The sequence below is a fragment of the Atractosteus spatula genome (assembly GCF_055471065.1).
Source record: "Atractosteus spatula isolate fAtrSpa1 chromosome 10 unlocalized genomic scaffold, fAtrSpa1.hap1 SUPER_10_unloc_17, whole genome shotgun sequence".
Lineage (NCBI taxonomy): Eukaryota > Metazoa > Chordata > Actinopteri > Semionotiformes > Lepisosteidae > Atractosteus > Atractosteus spatula.
The window spans coordinates 96,776-102,775 of record NW_028296620.1 but is presented as its reverse complement, the minus strand read 5'-3'; the positions used below and the strand labels follow the sequence as shown (position 1 = coordinate 102,775).

General features: G+C 40.4%; 2 non-coding genes across 2 annotated transcripts; both read left to right on the top strand.

Annotated features, from left to right (window-relative positions):
- Positions 1-713: 713 nt before the first annotated feature.
- Positions 714-795, top strand: trnal-uag (transfer RNA leucine (anticodon UAG)). The gene has a single exon. It is a non-coding gene; the product is annotated as a tRNA-Leu (tRNA).
- A 3,181-nt stretch (positions 796-3,976) lies between these two features.
- Positions 3,977-4,049, top strand: trnak-uuu (transfer RNA lysine (anticodon UUU)). The gene has a single exon. It is a non-coding gene; the product is annotated as a tRNA-Lys (tRNA).
- The last annotated feature ends 1,951 nt before the right edge of the window (positions 4,050-6,000 follow it).

Below are 6,000 nucleotides of genomic sequence, written 5' to 3'. Positions count from 1 at the left end.
TACCACCGGCAAAGTCCAATGCCGGCAACGTCTGAGAAAATAATGTTCACTCATGGAATTTGGTCTTTGAATGGCTGGCGGGAAAATTCATTTATACTCCTGTTGCACCCTCAGCTGAAACATGTTAAAATAACAACGCAGATTTGTTGGAGAACCTGACAATAATTATTGGGTTAGCACTGTATGTGTTCTGGTATATTTACTTTAATTTTAATATAAATGTAAACATGCATGCTGTATAATCTATTGTAATTTTAAAATATGTTAGCTGAGGATGCGAGGGGGATATTATACCTTGTGAAACACGCAAGGAACTGTAAAAAAGGCTGGTATTTGAATAAAATTGGCGAGCACAAGAAAACCACAATTTATGTGGAATTATCATCAATATCCTTCAAAATCGACGTTCAAATGAAGGATCTGAAGAAACTATGAAAAAAGCAACAGTAGTAGCAGAGGATTTTGAATTTTGCTTTTTAAGTCAGTAGATCACCGTAGAGTTGCGCCCCTACAAACAGCACAAAGGATGAATCCCACCTCCTTCATTATTGCTGTTTGTGCCGGTGAAAGTAGTGTTTGTGGTATTGAAAGCATCTCGGAAGATAAAGGTGCAGTCACTTCCACATGTCATGATATCATTAGATCCGACGACAAGAGCTGAAGCCCCCGGCATTTTCCAAGCCAGCAATGTGAGGAAGAGGGGCATGGAGGGAGGTAGCGTGGCCGAGCGGTCTAAGGCGCTGGATTTAGGCTCCAGTCTCTCTGGGGGCGTGGGTTCGAATCCCACCACTGCCAAATGTTAGTGTTTTCAGACCTGCAATACGATCAGTAAAAGCGCTTTTTGATAGGCTGCGGGAGGTGTTTAGAGATAGACTTTCTAAAATATAGGCTTAACATCAAGGCAGAAAAAATATTTTGTTTTCTCAACATAAATTCTCTTTGGCATGTTCAGCTTTATGTAGGAAACAACATCTGCCGAGATCACTTTTGAGGCAGTGCACATGATAGTATACCGGCAAGTACATTTAATATTGGCTTTGGTGGTGAGCTGCTTTTGTCTGTGAAACTTTTAATTCTTCACGCCGAATCATTGGCAGGGGTAAAGCTTATTAAATCTTCGAACATAGCGCTCCATCAGAAATACTTTGTTCGTGGTCAAAAGAGATCAGAGGATTAACTTCATGAATTCACATAGCATACCTTACAGGAAAGATTTAAAAGGGGAATTGATTGTGCTTCCTGATGTTGCTCCTGTGGTTTCTTTGGATACAATGGTGAATGTTCTTTGACGTTCTACTAGAGTATCCACTGGGTGGGCTTTATCAATCAGCTCGGATAGGTCATCAGTGCTCCGTCTCCGGAAAATAATCAGCACTGTCGTTTTTTCCTGTGCTGTCTTTTAAAACATATAAGATCACGAGTTTACAGATTTCTCCAAATAACAACTATACATTTTAACCCAGCGGTTAGCATTCCTTCAATCCAATAGTTGTACTCCGGGTAAAAAGCAGCGAAATATATAGAGAGATGATATTCAAATATTTCAACATTCTTATTGGATTACCTGTATGGATATATCGCTCAGAATTCCTAATATGATTTTGAGTTCAGTTTTGCTTTACTACTTTCAGAGTCTTTTATTGACCTCCTGAAGCACAGAAGTGACATAATCACAAATGCGACCTACCTGTGCTGCTGTTTTTGGTTAATAATGATTATTGCGAGAAAAAAAAAGCAGCTCCTTGCATTAAGAGCACGCTCGCTGGTTGTGTTTGGTATTTTCCGTGGTGCTCTTCCTCAGCTGCAAAGTTATTTGGCTAGCAAAGACCTCTGAGAAGGAGTCTGAATCCGTCAACAACACAGGAATTCTAAGATCGCACTGCCGTCTTGTGTACAGAGATCTGCTTTTTCCTTATTGAGTGTTTTGGTGTTTAAGAACACGTATCCTACCTTGAATGCTAGTTTCAAAAGATATGTTACCGGATCACAGATTTTCTTGAAAAGATTTGGGGATGCACTTACCTGGATTCAAACCCGGCTCGATTATTTAGAAGGCACCTATAGTACCAACGCACTTCTGAGAAACACCGGCACATTTCCGCAATCCTCCCTCTCACCTACAAAGTTATGAAGAGACAGACGTCCAATGAAAACTAATTTGATTCACTCAAGGCTCCGCTCTTTTATTGTGATGTCATTTTAATTAATGTTAGCTGTGATAAGGTGTCGTTTCTGTCTCTTAAAGTTTAAGTCTGCTCCTTTCTTCCTGGTTTGGAAATAATGTTCCATGATTGTTTACAAACACCACTATCAATTATTTGTCCAGCTCTAACGCCTGTGTGCGTTGACAAGGCATCTCCAAAGGACATATTAAATAACATGATCCTTCCTGTTACCATTCCTGTGGTTGGAGCGTTGTTTCGCCGTAGTTTAATCAAGGTAGTCGAGTGAGGAGGTAAAAAAGCACTCCCCCGTCGATAAATCAATCATCGTCGCCCGTGTGACTGGATATAAAAATAACTGATTCATTTTTACCCAGTCTCTGGAAGTTTCGATGCGATTATTTTTCCTTCCTTATTTCTTCATTCCTATGAATTTACTCTGTAGTAAAGGAAACGCGAAAGCGGGAAACTGTAGGCATTCTTCGTGAGTGGTGGATTGTGTTCAGAGAGCATCAGCACATCTCTAAATCAGTTCCATTGATAGGTCTGTTGGGGATTTAGCTCAGTGATAGAAGGCATGCTTTGTATGTATGAGATCCCGGTATCTTTAAGTGCTTAATATTACTGTGCTCACATCGCAATCTTCTGTTGAATGTGAACTCTTTGCTCGTGTTCATAGAGAGCCAGATTTACACAATTAAATTCAGGCACACTCGAAGTGCTATGGTGTTGCTCTGCTGTTTTAAATGTACCTCTAAAGCATTTAGCTCTGTTAACTACCAAATGATTTGAACTAATTTTATGTTATATTCAGGAAATCCAGAGGTCTTCAGACGTGTCGTGGCTGTTGAAGAAGACACCTTTTAAATCTCACCCAGGATTTCTTGAGAGATCATTCAGCGAGCGAGTCCTCCCTCTGGACTCCGCACTGAGCTGAAAGCTGCGCGAATTCCATTGTACAACTGAGAAAAAAACTGATGGACTAAACAACGACATTTGATGATTACAAGAAATTCAAGAAACACAACAGTCCGAACACAGGTTTGAATCCTGAACGCTTAATTTAAAAGACAAAGCGATGGATACGACCTGTAAACTCTCTTCATGTCTTACAGTTTATGATATAAAAAAAATCTTACTTTCATAGTAATTTCTTGCTGCTGATAGACGATTTATTGAATTTTAACAAAATCACAATTACAAACATCTTGGGTTAAACAGTTATTCACATACTCTAACGAAGAGAAACGTTAGTGCCTTCCGGTGTGTGAGCCAATTTCCCAAAACAATATTTGTTAGTCTCTCGAGAGGCTGCATAAGGTGTTTAGAGATAGAATTTCTAAAAGGCAGGCTCCCTGAGCTTAACATCAAGGCAGAGAAAATGTTTTGTTTTCTCTACAGAAATGCTCTTTAAATTTCAACATAGTTACAACTCCCTTTATAAAGGGTGTGCACACTTATAGAACCAAGGCATTGAAAGTTTTTTTTTAATTGTTGTTCCAAAAAATTTTCCATTTGTTTTCGTTCTTAATGTTGTTGATTAAAAGATCTTATTAAATGCGAAAAAATCTGAATGTGAAAAAAGGTCAAAATGCTATTGAAAAAATCAGTAATGTGAGGAAAGATTAATTGTGGGAGCCCCTTACCTCCCCATGTCATGCTGTATTTCTCACTCATTCTACTGGGTGAGGTGCCGTCGCTTCTGGATAAAGTCTGTCAGTGGTCATTCCAGACGGGTCAGGTATGACTGCGCTTCGGCACAAGAAGAGACATGTGACTTACGAGGATCCCGACAGGGTCGCTTGTTTGCCAGGGCCCGGATAGCTCAGTCGGTAAAGCATCAGACTTTTAATCTGAGGGTCCAGGGTTCAAGTCCCTGTTCGGGCGTTTGTGTTTTCCTTGTGGATTTCATTATAATTCGTATTTTGTCTTCCACTCTTCTAGCTGTACTGTTGATATTTTAAAAGTTCATCACTTGTATTTTCTTTAGTGTTTCCTTTCACAAACCGAAAATGTTCAAGACTATTTTGTCACCGCACTCCACGTAGATAATCACAGGAAAAGTAAAGGAAAAGCAGTGAGGAGCTCACACAGTGAGTACTCTTGAATACAACAAGAGGAAAGGCACACTGTACATCTGCGGAACATCACGTCCGAGTTTACAGTGACAGCAGAGATTGGAAGCGAAGTATTTTTTTTATTACTCGCTCGCTGAACGATCTCTCAACAGGTGTCTAATAATCACGTTCAGAAAGGTGACGATACATTTTTATTTTAACTAAGTAGCCTTAATGGCAACACAGTGTTAGGAGTTCGGCTTTTCTTATTTCTTCTGCAGAACCAGCGGTATCGGAATATACTGATCCGCAAAATAAGGTTTCTGATCGTTTTTATTAAGCGCTGCTCTAAACTTTTCATTTGCTTGTGCTGGTTTTCCTCATGAAAAAATACATTTCTCTAATTACATGATTTCATGATCAACGAGGAGAAAGAAATAAAATATATAATTCATTATAAGAACCACAGGCAAGATGGCTGGTGGTCTAACAGTATCTATAAAGCTCTTACACGGAATTACAATGTCCTTTCAACTAATAGCCCGTGCAGGGATCAAACTCTAGCTGTTGGTACAGTAGGAGTTGCGTAAGGCTCTGTAACGCGCAGATGAGAAACTAACCTCTGCTTTTTCACACAGTCAGCTACAGTGCCTTGCGAAAGTATTCGGCCCCCTTGAACTTTTCAACCTTTTGCCACATTTCAGGCTTCAAACATAAAGATATAAATTTTTTATTTTATGTGAAGAATCACCAACAAGTGGGACACAATTGTGAAGTGGAACGAAATCTATTGGATTTTTTGAAACTTTTTTAACTAATAAAAAAATGAAAAGTGGGGCGTGCAAAATTATTCGGCCCCCTTGCGTTAATACTTTGTAGAGCCACCTTTTGCTGCGATTACAGCTGCAAGTCGCTTGGGGTATGTCTCTATCAGTTTTGCACATCGAGAGACTGAAATTCTTGCCCATTCTTCCTTGCAAAACAGCTCGACCTCAGTGAGGTTGGATGGAGAGCGTTTGTGAACAGCAGTTTTCAGCTCTTTCCACAGATTCTCGATTGGATTCAGGTCTGGACTTTGACTTGGCCATTCAAACACCTGGATACGTTTATTTGTGAACCATTCCTTTGTAGATTTTGCTGTTTGTTTGGGATCATTGTCTTGTTGGAAGATAAATCTCCGTCCCAGTCTCAGGTCTTTTGCAGACTCCAACAGGTTTTCATCCAGAATGGTCCTGTATTTGGCTGCATCCATCTTCCCCTCAATTTTAACCATCTTCCCTGTCCCTGCTGAAGAAAAGCAGGCCCAAACCATGATGCTGCCACCACCATGTTTGACAGTGGGGATGGTGTGTTGAGGGTGATGAGCTGTGTTGCTTTTACACCAAACATATCGTTTTGCATTGTGGCCAAAAAGTTCGATTTTGGTTTCATCTGACCAGAGCACCTTCTTCCACATGTTTGGGGTGTCTCCCAGGTGGCTTGTGGCAAACTTTAGACGAGACTTTTTATGGATATCTTTGAGAAATGGCTTTCTTCTTGCCACTCTTCCATAAAGGCCAGATTTGTGCAGTGTAAGACTGATTGTTGTCCTATGGACAGACTCTCCCACCTCAGCTGTAGTTCTCTGCAGTTCATCCAGAGTGATCATGGGCCTCTTGGCTGCATCTCTGATCAGTCTTCTCCTTGTCTGAGCTGAAAGTTTAGAGGGACGGCCAGGTCTTGGTAGATTTGCAGTGGTCTGATACTCCTTCCATTTCAAGATGATTGCTTGCACAGTGCTC